We start from the raw sequence: 12,946 nt of genomic DNA, 5'->3' as shown, positions 1-12,946 counted from the left end.
AAATTACAATCAATTATTTATCGTAACAATTGGACAAAATGAAATTTTTTACTTTCATACTTTTTATCAAATGTAGAGTGTAGAAGAAAACTTTCATAATAGTTAGTGTATATTTTAAACGCTAGGGGATTTCATTTCTGTTAACAATGATGCCGTAGACATTTCTGGCATTCGGGACACTCTATGGCACCCTACTGGTAACTTATCAACTTAACTTTTTATTATGGCGTTGGGCATCATGGGGCAAGGGAAAACTACTTTTTCATCATGTTGTCTAAAAGTGATATTTTATAATAGTTTAACTGTTTGTGAGGAGACGATTCTATTATTGTATAGTATGATGTTTTTGGTTGTATATTTGTTATCGTGTTGAATCGTTTTTTTATCGTTTTTTATTTATTTATTCGGTCTAAATATCGAAATAGTAATACTGAATCTTTTATAATATTTTCAATATTCTCTAGGGGTTTTTGATTCTGATCGCTCTAGCCTAACTGGCCTTTCTTTCTTTCACATAACCCTAAAGCACCTTCGCGTAGTGTATACCTATCATTTAATAGACTTGATTGTAGTAAAATTTTTGCATATAACAATTGAATGTAAATATCTTTAATTCATGTGAAGTAAATCGAGTTATCAAACACACAATTGAGGTAAGTTACATGCAACTGTATTTTCTTTTAACGATATGAGAATCATGGGAGTTTAGACATGGATGACAAAAGTAACGTTAGCAGTTATATAGAGAAAATTACCTCCATGAGTTTAGCTAGATTTTTTGAGGTGACTTAATTATATTTACTCAATCAGGATCTAATCAGTGTTATAACATACAGTACCGGACATAAATGCTGTTTAGTTTTTTGAAGGTTATACATACAATTTCTGTTTACCCTTCTATAGAAAATCACAGAGTATTTATGTCCGGTTCTGTACATTAAAAAAAAAAGAATAAGCATTTGATGTTATATACAATTCAATATGATGTTCGTAAGACAATCCGCTATGTTTTGTATAAAGTGTTAGTTGGAGTCAACGCTTGAATTCGAGACAACTCAACACTCAGCATTTAATGAGTCAACACATTCAGTCCGAACACAACCGTACACATCGAAATCAGAGTGATGACTGTTAGGGCGCCAAAATTTAAATGAATAAAAATTAACTTGATAGTAAACAATCAAATTTATTATTACTTCTTATTGAATTAATTATTAATAATAATTAAAAACATATATTTACTAGATATTTAATAATAATAACTATGAAGCTACAGTAAATTAGGAAAAAATCTGTAATTGCTCAATCTAAAATCCACAATACAAACTCAGTTAAATTCAACAAACAATTTAACAAATAAAAAACGTCAATACACTGACAGAAAAAATGTGATAGCTAGAAAGTATACTAGCGGCAAACACAAAATATACTCAATTTGAGTATAATTATTTTTTGATGCAAGTACATTTTATATCAAAATGAAGTTTAAAGTGTACTGTACAATCATAATAACATTAACTTGATTTCAAATTTTCCATCACTCAATCCTAATATAATATTAAGGCTGGGCTGAAGTCAGAAAGGCGACTGATTCCCCCTATCCAAATACATGGGATCGGGAAATTTCTAATTTCTTCGCCAATTTACAATTATTTATATAAAATTAGGTACCAAATTACAGAGGAATTAATGCCGGACTGACGTAAACAACAATTTTTTGTGTATAGTGAATATTTTTATTAAAAAAATTAGAAAGAATAATGAAAAAATTATGAATTGACTTGCCGCGCTTAAATTTCAAGATGGCGGCCACATCATTCAGATGAAAAATCACTAATTATTTCATTTTTATACGTTTTTCGCCCAAAATTCGTGTTTGCGTCAGTCCTTGCCACCTGTCTGAATGTTAAAAAAATCAATTCATAGTATAAAATTGAATAATTTAGAAATGATTAGAAATATTGTATTCCAGATGATTTTTTCCGGAAATTAGTTTGAAAAAATTCTGATAGGTGACAGCATTATGCTCGCAGATGACCTCAGTCATCCATATTGAAAAAATGCTCAATCCGTATCCAGAACTGATGGTGCCCTGCATTTTGGCGAGTAAATTCTGCATGTGTGTGTACGGGTTATATATGTATGTGATGTAAACATAGTGTATCACTTTACAATGCCCTACACTTTGATGACTATTGCAGTTAGGATAAATAAAAATGATGATACTCATTTAACATTAATTAATATAATACCTGCAAATAACTTCAAATACATATATTTATCCATTATTATCATTTTTATTAGGTATAAATGTTAATAAGGAAGCTCAATTCCAAGTCGGCGTATCCAAGCATGTAGTATAAAAACAAATACACATAAACTCAATATCGAGATTATGCTGGCCATGTGGTTAGAGCGTCAGAGTTCTATTTTGCCGGGCAGGGTTCGATCCCAGTCACAACCAATTTTTTTTTTCTACTTTATTCGTTAGATTAGCATGTAATTATAATATTGACATGCTATAATTAATCCATGATAATGATTTGATTTTTTTTTCTCTTTACTCATTGAATTTATTGACACTAAGTCGGAAAATATTTGAACAGAGCCATAAACTTTTTTTTTGTATAAATACATTGATAATAGCCTGTGTTTAACAACTTATACATCTTTACATGTATTAACAATGTTATGTTATTAACAAGTTAATCATATTATTATTAACATTGAAAAGTAGTTTAAACAATCTGTGGCGAGTTTCGGCACTTTCCCGGCAAGCTCTACCCCCACTCTCTGTGCCCAAGCCTGCAGCTTATAATTTTTAAGCATATATAAGCGTATTGAAACCATAATAGCTCAGTGGTTACAGCATCGGTCTTTTATTTTGCTAGGCAGGGTTCGATTCCAGTCATGATAAAGTTTTTTTTTCTCTTTTATTTGTTAGATTTGCATGTAATTATAATATTAACATGCCAAAAGTAATTGTTTACAACGATTTGATTTTTTTTTTTCTCAATTATTTATGTAATTTATCGACGCCGAGTCGGAAAACATATGAACAGGGTTATAAACACTTTTTTTACTATAGCTATATGAACGTAGCTTTTTTTTAAGCAATTTAGAAATATTTAGAAGTAGTTGAAATAATCCACGGGGATTTCCGGCACTTCGCCGGCAAACTCTATCCCTACCCTTCGTACTCAAGCCTGCATTATACAATTTATAAACATAAACGTAATGTCAGAGATGATGTGTTAGCTCTGTGAGTAGAACACCAAGCTTTCATTTTACCGATTAGGGTTCGATCCCAGTCATAGCCAATTTTTTTTTTTCCTTTTTTTTTTCATTAAAATTTTATATAAATACAAAAATTGGTTGTTTATATAAGTTCAAAATCAATTCCTATTGTCTTTTAAAGACAACACTTTCGAAAAAAGAGAATTCATAGTAACTCGTTCCTCACCCTCAGCTTATTTTCAGAAAAACAAGTTGTTTTCCGTAATTAATTGAAAGAATAATTTAATCAAATATATGAATTAATTTATAAGTATATAAAGTCACTTAAGCAAAAAAAAGAAAAAACAATTGCCTATGACTAGGATCGAACCCTGCCCAGCAAAATAAAAGTTTGGTGCTCTAACCACTGAGCTATTATGGTTCCAATAATGTTAAAGATGCTTGAAAATTATAAGCTGCAGGCTTGGGCACAGAGAGTGGGGATAGAACTTGCCGGAAAAGTGCCGGAACTCGCCGCGGATTGTTTAAACTATTTTTTATTGTTAATAAGTTGTTAAAAAAGGCTATTATCAATGTATTTGTACAAAAAAAAGGTTAATGGCCCTGTTCAAATATTGTCTCATTTGTCATCGATTGATTGAAAAATAATTTTACATAAAAATTGAAATTTAAAACTCATTTTTGGCATGATAAAGTTGCAATTACATGCAATTTAAATAAAAAAACAATTTTGCCGCAATTTGAATCGAACACCGTTCGGTAAAATAACTGTCGAACCTTCTGACTATAGAGCCAGCATATTTTCATTTGCTTTGTTTACGTTTAGATATTATAAGCTTCAGGCTTGGTAACAGAGGGTGTGGAATGTGCTTGCTCGTCAACTGTTCGAACTCGCAGTCTTCTCTGAAAAATAAGACGGAGATAGATAGATGTATTCTGTGCTCTGTCTTGCTCGGAACAGATTATTCTGAAATTTGTAAATTTCTTAGTGCCCTAAGGCTCTCTTTTTGTAGTGCATCCCTGAAAATTATCATTTTTCGAACGATTTCCCTGTTACCTACTCAATTTCAGTTGATGTCAAGCTTCGGCCTTTTGCCGCACAACACGAGGGCGTAAAGTCAACTCCGGGAAACTTTCTGACTTCAGCCCAGCCTTAATTTATACCAAGAATAGCGATTACTGCATTTTTGTAAATATTTTGCTTATCTCAAGTAGGTAGATAATAAAAGAAGATTACAAAGTTTACTTCAGTTGATAATATAGTTTTCTTACACTGAGGATCTTCCTTACTTACCACAAGTGTATTTTATACGGAGATCCCGTATAAAGCGTACTTATGCTAAGTATAATGCTGTTTTACACTTCAAAAACCATGTTCTCACATTATGAATCCTTTTTTATTAATAAGAAAATACTTGTTACTTGATTCAAGTATATCAATTCTTCACTGCAAGTATATTATATACTTAAATTAAGTATACGAAGTACTCATGCTAAAATTTTTTTCTTATTAAATTTAAAAATTTCAAAATATAAATAATCATATTAATAATAAAAAAGTTACTGTTATACCCATTGGTATTGGTCAATTTAAATTAGTGACCATTACTAATGAAGTAATTTAATGATTAAATATTCAGTAATTAATAAATAGATGAAAAGTAATCTTATAATAATTACAACAATTACTGTTGTACTTTTAAATACGTGGAGCTGCTACACTTACACTGGGCCTGTTAAAAGTCTAACTCGTAATATGGCGCTCAGAGATAAATTATTGATTATAGAATCTTTAATAATAATTAATAATTAATTGCATGTCTATTAATTAATTCTAAAAATGAATCGAAATTTGACAATGATTGGAACGATTATTGTGGTACATTTCAATACCTCAAGCTGCTGCAGTAAGACTTGTTAGGAGCTTTAGGAGTTTATCTTTCAATCCAGCGTTCAGCTATAAATGGCTTAATGTTAAATCTTTAATAATCATAATAAAATTATTTAATGTTCATTGATTAATTTCGAGAAAGAATCATAATTGAATGATAATAACAACAAATTGGTGTTGTGCTTTTAAAAACTCCAAGTTGCTCCAGTTAGACTATGCCTGTAGAGTGTTTATTTTCAAACTTAGCGCTCAGAAATAAATTATTCGATATAATACCTTTGATGATGATAAATAAATGATTGATTGTATAATCATTAATTCATAGAGATAATCATAATTTTTTCATAAGTGCAACAAATATTGTTGCATATTTCAATATCTCGAGCTGCTGCCCAGTGTAAGTGTAGCAGCTCCACGTATTTAAAAGTACAACAGTAATTGTTGTAATTATTATAAGATTACTTTTCATCTATTTATTAATTACTGAATATTTAATCATTAAATTACTTCATCAGTAATGGTCACTAATTTAAATTGACCAATACCAATGGGTATAACAGTAACTTTTTTATTATTAATATGATTATTTATATTTTGAAATTTTGAAATTTAATAAGAAAAAAATTTTAGCATGAGTACTTCGTATACTTAATTTAAGTATATAATATACTTGCAGTGAAGAATTGATATACTTGAATCAAGTAACAAGTATTTTCTTATTAATAAAAAAGGATTCATAATGTGAGAACATGGTTTTTGAAGTGTAAAACAGCATTATACTTAGCATAAGTACGCTTTATACGGGATCTCCGTATAAAATACACTTGTGGTAAGTAAGGAAGATCCTCAGTGTAAGAAAACTATATTATCAACTGAAGTAAACTTTGTAATCTTCTTTTATTATCTACCTACTTGAGATAAGCAAAATACATTGGCTCACATTATACTGATTCCAAGTAGAAAGACTACTTAAATACAAGTACTTTATTTTCATAAAACTTGTATACTTATTACTTCTTCAACCGCTTGTAGTCTACTCAGGAGTGGTATATTCTGTATTTAGACTCAGTATTTTTTTTATTCATTTTAAAACGAAGTTTTACTGATTCCAGGTACTTTCTTTACCTGCCTTCCGAAACTTTTTTACCTATCACTTTTATACTGGGGACAAGTAAATTCTATAATTTGCCACCGGAAAAAATTTCTGTCAGTGTAAGTGTTAGATTTTAAATTTTGTTTTTTCCTCTTTCATTTGAATATTCTTATTTAATAAAAATTAATTGGTAATTTTCAGTTGAAACATAACAAAAACCAATGGAATTGAATCGTGAAATAATATTTAGTGTCGTAGTAATCGCTCGTCTGCATAAAACGACAAATGAAGTAAAAGCATCGATTTTAGTGTCCTGTTTGAAGGACAAAACTCAAGTCATTTTAGAAAATTGGAGTTTAGAAGATTTAGAAAACAGTCTGAAAATGAAAATTTAACTGATTTTTCAAATGATTTGGATAGGCTTGTCAAATTTGCGTATCCTTCGGTCTCTTCCGAAGAGAGAGATAGAATTGCTGGTTTGCAATTCATTTCTGGGTTAAAAAAATTGAAGTTACAATTTTCTCTTTGTTCGGAGAAAATTGAATCTCTTCAATTAGCAACTCAGAGAGCTTTAGAGCTTGAGTCGATTGAAGATTTGATCTTTGGAGGTCAGAATAAAAATAAATTTAATAATAAGAATAATAATAATTTTAGTAAAAATAATTATAATTTTAATAAAAATAATAATTTTAGAAATAATTTTAAAAAGGATGATAAAAATAATTCGTTTAAAGGAAATTTTAGGTCAAATTCCCAAAATCAAAATTCTTCGCAAATTTTCCAATGTTGGATTTGTGGTGAAAAAGAACATTCTAAGAAGAATTGTCAAGTTCTTCAAGCTGTTCAAGCTAGTTTATCAAATATTCATAATTCTAATGAGTCTACTGGTGAAGGTTGATCCAAACAAAAAATTTCGTCAAAACTAACAATTAATTCAATTGAATTTTCTTATTCTTCTGGTTGTTCTAAACTGAAACTTTTACTTAGAGGAGAAATTGATGGTAGAAAATGTATCATGACAGTTGATACTGTTGCTGATATTACGGTTGCTAATTCTTCTTTGTTTAAAGGGATGGTAACTGTTTCGAATAATTCTTCTATTTCTTATTCTATTTTTACAGTTTCAGATGATAAATTTGATTTTGATTTTATCGAGACTGTAGAAATAAAGATTTCCAATATTAAGGTTAATGTAGAGGTTGTTTTTGCTCAAATTAAAGAAGAATGTATTCTAGGATTAGATTTCTTAATCAAGTCTGGTTTATTTACTGATTTCAAAGATCTTCTTGATAAAAAATTCTCAGAAAGTAATGAAGTTGTTTCAATTAATAAAATTAGTTCTTCTTTGAATAAACTTCCAGAATTTGTTTTAGATTTGTTTGAAAGATCTTCAAAATTTTTGGATGTCAATGATAAATTTCGTTTTAAAGAACTTTTATTGAAGAACTTGGATATTTGTGCGAAAAATTCTTTTGATTTAGGAAAGTGCAAAATTTTACAACATTATATTGATGTTGGAAATGCTCTTCCTATTAAACAGGCTCCTCGTCGTATTCCTTCACATTATAGGGATAAAGTTGATTCAGTTATGGAGGAAATGAAACAACAGAATGTAATAGAACCATGTAATGGTCCTTGGGCTTCTCCTGTTGTTCTTGTTCCAAAAAAAGGTGATGAAATTAGATTTTGTGTTGACTATCGTAAATTAAACGATGTCACAGTTAAGGATTCAACACCAATTCCTCATCAAGAAGACATATTGAATATGGTTCTTGTCAAAGATTTTGCTACTATTGCAAAACCTTTATATCTTATTAATCAGGAAAAAATAATTTCATTTAGGATGATTTAGCTTTTTAAACATTTCAAAAATTGATACAAATTTTAACTTTTGCTCCAATTCCGAATTATCCTGATCCGAATTATCCTTTTGTTCTGGATACTGATGCTTCGAATGTTGGCACTGGTGCTGTGTTATCTCAGAAGATTCCAGTTAATAATAATGGTGAGACTGTTTATGAAGAAAAAGTTATTGCTTACTTCAGTAAGACTTTAAATAATCGAGAACGTAACTATTGTGTTACTAGGAAAGAATTATTAGCTGTTGTTATTTCTGTTGAACATTTTCGTCATTTTCTTCTTGGCAAGAGGTTCACTATTAGAACTGATCATGCCTCTCTCACTTAGTTACTTTCTTTCAAAAATCCTCAAGATCAAACAGCTCGTTGGTTTGAAATCTTATTTCAATATGATTTCGAAGTTCAACATAGACCTGGTCATAAACATGGCAATGCTGATGGTCTTTCTCGGCGTCCATCTGATTGTGAAAAATGTCTCAAAATAGATATTGATGAAAAATGTGATCGTAGGCATATTTTTTGTGTCATTTGTGAAATTAACAATGATTCTGATTGGATCAAATTTCAAAATGGAGATAACATTTTGAATTTAATTATAAAATTCTAAAAGGGAAATAAAGTTCCTGAGTTTAATGATGTTTCTGGAATACTGGTTCTCCTTTTAAAAGGGTTGCTATTAATATTCTTGGTCCTCTTACTAAAACTTCTTCTGGAAATAAATTTTTACTTGTTGTTACATATTATTTTACTAGATGGCCTGAGGTAATTCCTCTGCCTAATCATCAGGCTTCTACTATTGCTGAGGCTTTAGTAACTTAAATATTCTGTAAAGACGGTGTTCCTATTGAAATTCATTCTGATCAGGGTCGAGAATTTGAATCTGAAATCTTCAAGGAGGTCATGAGTCTTTTTGGTATTAAGAAGACAAGAACGACACCTCTTCATCCTCAATCAAATGGTTTAGTTGAAAGGTTGCATAGGACTATTCTTCAATATTTGTCCAAATTTATTAGTAAGAATCAAAAAGATTGGGATAAGTGGATTGGTTTATTTTTGTTGGCTTATCGTTCTTCAAAACATGAAACTACTGAGTATTCTCCAGCTTTGTTAATGTTAGGTCGTGAATTAAAGTTGCCTATTGATCTTTTTAGAAGAATTCATCCTTCAGATAATCCTCCGAAAAAGGATGCGAAGTCGGAATTTCGGAAAATTGACTCTATGAAATGCGACCATTCAACCTTACTATTGATTAAACATTGAATTTACGATAAAATAATGAAATTTTTAAAAAACTTTGATTCTGTAAGGAACTTTTATTTTGTTTAGTTCCATGACCTTTCAATTCTTGGCATTTCCTACTCTTTGGGTTTTTATGGTTCTTCTCAGTGGTTCCTCTTGATGAGGAAGAAGGAAGGAAAGGGAATTGAAGATGTAAATTTAGATTTTTAATTTTTAATTTGACTAACGAACGATTAGTTTTTAAGGAATCTTTTATTGTATAGAATCACATTATTAGTTTAATTTAGATCATTTTGGTCTGTTTGGAGATTTTACCCGCCGCAAGGTTTTTTCTTCCTAATTATTTGTTTTATTTATTTTAAAGCAAACAGAGTTGAGAAGCGGCAGTTTTAGAAGCTAGGCTGGATTTTAATTTTAGTTATTAGTAATTCATTGTTCCGTTTTATTTTACGATTGAATTATTGGCAATTTAGCACTACTCTAGTACTTCAATGGTCAATACCACTTAGGCTGTTTTGGGATGATATGCGAGCAAGGTAAAAGTTAAATAGACAGATATATGCGGTCTACATTAAGACAAGCTGTAGCCATTTAACTTTAAACATGAATGTCTTCATCAATAGGGTAGATACTAATTTCTTAAAATATTTAGTAAACTACACTAACTCCACCTTGTACACCTATAAAATGCATGTTCCATGACTTGGTGGAAAGTCAAAATAAGCCAATCGAGCTAATAGTTTTCCAGGTAACAATGTTCGCTTAGTTTCCATATTGAAGCGATTATAAGCGGAGTAAATTATTGTAAAAGTTGGAGCATTTATATCAGTATAACATATTGTGTTGTTTCGGAGTTCAAATCTGGATATGAAGTGAATCATGAAAAAAGCATTTTGTTCCATGTGCCAAAAGATATCAAACTACGGAAAAAACGGCAGATTGCAATGCGTCGACAAAAATTAAAGGCGAATCACCAAGTCTGCATTAGGCATTTTCGAAAATAAGAAGTTCTTTTGGAAAAAAAAATTTAAAAAACAGGATAGTAACGTATTAGTTGTGGTAAGTTCTTAACAATCATACATACATCGTTATCTATAAAAGTTAAAATACAAATACATAGGATCGTAGTTTTCTAATTTCTTCGCCAATTTATATTTTTACTTGAAAATTTTGGTCCCAAATTAGAGCTTGTTTTATGATGTAATGCGCTAGATAGCAATTTCAATCATTCAATTATTTTTTTAATAAAAAAATTGAAAAGAAAATTAAATAATTACCCTGCTTAAACAATCTTATTAGAAGAAAGGAGTTCAATAGAAAAATTGCATCGGAAATTTCCTATTCAATCCTATTGAAAGTTTTGGTTTTTCCTATAGAAATCGCTTTAATCCTATTCAGATGTCCTATTAAAATATGCTGAATCCTATTTAACTTCCCAATAGGATATAATACAACTCAATGGGAATACTGTTATCTCAGATTTTCCTATAGAATGATGCAGAATCCCATTCGATTTTTCAATAGGATTTTAGTGAATTTAATAGAATCTCATTACAACAAAAAAATTCTTTCAAACGGAAGGAAATTTTAATTCGCTCTGGAGGTTCTTTGTTTATACGAATTCGTTGTTTAAATATACACCTAGAATGAAATTTATTTAAAACTCATGAAATTAAACCAAATGATAACAAATTTCAAGTTAGTATTGTTTATTTAATGACATTTTTTTACTTAGTTATTTGCTTACCTCTGTCATTATCTGTTATTATAAATATTCTTAATAATGTAGATCATTAACGAAGCTTTGACGACTTTAAACTTGCTGACTACAAACACTGTAGAGCGACTACCGGTAACTTGAACATCTATGCCGTTTACAAAGTTGGAGTATTGATGGGACGAGTCAATCCGACTCTTTGAAGGTATTATGAGAGACAATTACAAATAGGAGGAGCAAATGATCATCGTGTCGTAAATACAGAAGTCATATAGGTATTTTTATTAATATATCGATTATTGCTATAAGAAACAATCAGACCATTTGTTATAAGATTCTATGAGAATTTATGAGTAAGAACTACTATAATTTTTTATGAAGAAAGTTGATATGTTAATAAAAATTTTTTACCGATAAGTTCTTATCCAATCGAATGACCTCCATTCTAATAGAATCGTATGGAATCAGACAGACCACCAAACGGCGTCATTAACTGATAAAGTCTCATAGGATCTTACGACAAACGGTGTGATTGTTTCTTATAAAAATAGTTGATATGAAAAATAATTCATTGATTTCTTAAAGTAATTTTTCTAATGTTTTTCTTTTAAATATAATAAAATCCTATCATATGACACTGGGATAAAAATATAATTTCTAAGTTGCATTCTACCGGTCATATCTTCACAAATGACAATTAATTTATTTCTGCTTTGAAATAGTTGCTAGGATGCAAACTTAATTAACGTCCGAATTATATCGAATTTTGAACCCAAATAGATTGGGCAAAAGTCATGTTTCCATGTTTTAGAATAGCGCAGTCAGCAGCGTACTGGACTATGTGGACCCAAGGATGCCAGGATCAAATCTCACCATAATCAGGATTTTTTCGGACAAAGTTTTAGATAAATTTCATTCTAGGTGTATATTTAAACAACGAATTCGTATAAACAAAGAACCTCCAGAGCGAATTAAAATTTCCTTCCGTTTGAAAGAATTTTTTTGTTGTAATGAGATTCTATTAAATTCACTAAAATCCTATTGAAAAATCGAATGGGATTCTGCATCATTCTATAGGAAAATCTGAGATAACAGTATTCCCATTGAGTTGTATTATATCCTATTGGGAAGTTAAATAGGATTCAGCATATTTTAATAGGACATCTGAATAGGATTAAAGCGATTTCTATAGGAAAAACCAAAACTTTCAATAGGATTGAATAGGAAATTTCCGATGCAATTTTTCTATTGAACTCCTTTCTTCTAATAAGATTGTTTAAGCAGGGTAATTATTTAATTTTCTTTTCAATTTTTTTATTAAAAAAATAATTGAATGATTGAAATTGCTATCTAGCGCATTACATCATAAAACAAGCTCTAATTTGGGACCAAAATTTTCAAGTAAAAATATAAATTGGCGAAGAAATTAGAAAACTACGATCCTATGTATTTGTATTTTAACTTTTATAGATAACGATGTATGTATGATTGTTAAGAACTTACCACAACTAATACGTTACTATCCTGTTTTTTAAATTTTTTTTTCCAAAAGAACTTCTTATTTTCGAAAATGCCTAATGCAGACTTGGTGATTCGCCTTTAATTTTTGTCGACGCATTGCAATCTGCCGTTTTTTCCGTAGTTTGATATCTTTTGGCACATGGAACAAAATGCTTTTTTCATGATTCACTTCATATCCAGATTTGAACTCCGAAACAACACAATATGTTATACTGATATAAATGCTCCAACTTTTACAATAATTTACTCCGCTTATAATCGCTTCAATATGGAAACTAAGCGAACATTGTTACCTGGAAAACTATTAGCTCGATTGGCTTATTTTGACTTTCCACCAAGTCATGGAACATGCATTTTATAGGTGTACAAGGTGGAGTTAGTGTAGTTTA

The 12,946-nt window shown here is 29.9% G+C and overlaps 1 protein-coding gene across 4 annotated transcripts in view; it reads left to right on the top strand.

Annotated features, from left to right (window-relative positions):
* The first annotated feature begins 239 nt into the window (after positions 1 to 239).
* The window catches only part of EndoA (endophilin-A), an 87,696-nt gene continuing 74,989 nt past the window's right edge, over positions 240 to 12,946 (top strand). Inside the window, exons 1-2 of one of the 4 annotated variants that reach the window (XM_035088972.1) lie at positions 240 to 653; positions 6,241 to 6,340. The gene's annotated coding sequence lies outside the window, so the exon portion shown is untranslated. Of the gene's footprint in view, positions 654 to 6,088; positions 6,175 to 6,240; positions 6,341 to 12,946 lie in introns of those variants that run through there. The other 3 variants (XM_035088971.1, XM_035088973.1, XM_035088970.1) reach the window with 3 other exon arrangements.

Source organism: Chelonus insularis, unplaced genomic scaffold (genome assembly GCF_013357705.1).
Source record: "Chelonus insularis isolate UGA/USDA-ARS -01 unplaced genomic scaffold, ASM1335770v1 contig_57_pilon, whole genome shotgun sequence".
In the NCBI taxonomy this organism is placed as follows: domain Eukaryota; kingdom Metazoa; phylum Arthropoda; class Insecta; order Hymenoptera; family Braconidae; genus Chelonus; species Chelonus insularis.
The sequence above is the reverse complement of the archived record's forward strand: the minus strand, read 5'-3'. Positions and strand labels throughout refer to the sequence as shown.